Below are 2,360 nucleotides of genomic sequence, written 5' to 3'. Positions count from 1 at the left end.
GAGGCAGTCAAAATGATCCTTAGAATTCTTCCCTACCTTATTCCTGTGCTGAGATACAGGCTGCTCCAACCTGCTGTAAAATGCTTGATTTCGAGAGTGAGCGAAACTAATGAAAACATTGTTGGGGTAAAACCTAAAGCGAAAGACCTAGCACCAAATACAGTTTGCCATCTGATCTAACTTCTGGAGGCAGTCAAAATGAGTATTTGAATTCTTCCCTACCTTATTCCTGTGCTGAGATACAGGCTGCTCCAACCTGCTGTAAAATGCTTGATTTCGAGAGTGAGCGAAACTAATGAAAACATTGTTGGGGTAAAACCTAAAGGGAAAGGCCTAGCACCAAATTGCATTGGCCATCTGATCTAACTTCTGGAGGCAGTCAAAATGAGTATTTGAATTCTTCCCTACCTTATTCCTGTGCTGAGATACAGGCTGCTCCAATCTGCTGTAAAATGCTTGATTTCGAGAGTGATCGAAACTAATGAAAACATTGTTGGGGTAAAACCTAAAGGGAAAGGCCTATCACCAAATTGCATTGGCCATCTGATCTAACTTCTGGAGGCAGTCAAAATGAGTATTTGAATTCTTCCCTACCTTATTCCTGTGCTGAGATACAGGCTGCTCCAACCTGCTGTAAAATGCTTGATTTCGAGAGTGAGCGAAACTAATGAAAACATTGTTGGGGTAAAACCTAAAGGGAAAGGCCTAGAACCAAATACAATTTGCCATCTGATCTAACTTCTGGAGGCAGTCAAAATGATCCTTAGAATTTTTCCCTACCTTATTCCTGTGCTGAGATACAGGCTGCTCCAACCTGCTGTAAAATGTTTGATTTCGAGAGTGAGCGAAACTAATGAAAACATTGTTGGGGTAAAACCTAAAGGGAAAGACCTAGCACCAAATACAGTTTGCCATCTGATCTAACTTCTGGAGGCAGTCAAAATGAGTATTTGAATTCTTCCCTACCTTATTCCTGTGCTGAGATACAGGCTGCTCCAACCTGCTGTAAAATGCTTGATTTCGAGAGTGAGCGAAACTAATGAAAACATTGTTGGGGTAAAACCTAAAGGGAAAGGCCTAGCACGAAATTGCATTGGCCATCTGATCTAACTTCTGGAGGCAGTCAAAATGAGTATTTGAATTCTTCCCTACCTTATTCCTGTGCTGAGATACAGGCTGCTCCAACCTGCTGTAAAATGCTTGATTTAGAGAGTGAGCGAAACTAATGAAAACATTGTTGGGGTAAAACCTAAAGGGAAAGACCTAGCACCAAATACAATTTGCCATCTGATCTAACTTCTGGAGGCAGTCAAAATGAGTATTTGAATTCTTCCCTACCTTATTCCTGTGCTGAGATACAGGCTGCTCCAACCTGCTGTAAAATGCTTGATTTCGAGAGTGAGCGAAACTAATGAAAACATTGTTGGGGTAAAACCTAAAGGGAAAGGCCTAGCACCAAATTCAATTGGCCATCTGATCTAACTTCTGGAGGCAGTCAAAATGAGTATTTGAATTCTTCCCTACCTTATTCCTGTGCTGAGATACAGGCTGCTCCAACCTGCTGTAAAATGCTTGATTTCGAGAGTGAGCGAAACTAATGAAAACATTGTTGGGGTAAAACCTAAAGGGAAAGGCCTAGCACCAAATTGCATTGGCCATCTGATCTAACTTCTGGAGGCAGTCAAAATGAGTATTTGAATTCTTCCCTACCTTATTCCTGTGCTGAGATACAGGCTGCTCCAATCTGCTGTAAAATGCTTGATTTCGAGAGTGATCGAAACTAATGAAAACATTGTTGGGGTAAAACCTAAAGGGAAAGGCCTATCACCAAATTGCATTGGCCATCTGATCTAACTTCTGGAGGCAGTCAAAATGAGTATTTGAATTCTTCCCTACCTTATTCCTGTGCTGAGATACAGGCTGCTCCAACCTGCTGTAAAATGCTTGATTTCGAGAGTGAGCGAAACTAATGAAAACATTGTTGGGGTAAAACCTAAAGGGAAAGGCCTAGCACCAAATTGCATTGGCCATCTGATCTAACTTCTGGAGGCAGTCAAAATGAGTATTTGAATTCTTCCCTACCTTATTCCTGTGCTGAGATACAGGCTGCTCCAACCTGCTGTAAAATGCTTGATTTCGAGAGTGAGCGAAACTAATGAAAACATTGTTGGGGTAAAACCTAAAGGGAAAGGCCTAGCACCAAATTGCATTGGCCATCTGATCTAACTTCTGGAGGCAGTCAAAATGAGTATTTGAATTCTTCCCTACCTTATTCCTGTGCTGAGATACAGGCTGCTCCAACCTGCTGTAAAATGCTTGATTTCGAGAGTGAGCGAAACTAATGAAAACATTGTTGGGGT

This window comes from Melanerpes formicivorus, unplaced genomic scaffold (assembly GCF_026170545.1).
Source record: "Melanerpes formicivorus ecotype bairdi unplaced genomic scaffold, bMelFor1.0.p_v2 SCAF_170, whole genome shotgun sequence".
In the NCBI taxonomy this organism is placed as follows: domain Eukaryota; kingdom Metazoa; phylum Chordata; class Aves; order Piciformes; family Picidae; genus Melanerpes; species Melanerpes formicivorus.
This window is presented reverse-complemented; position numbering follows the sequence as displayed.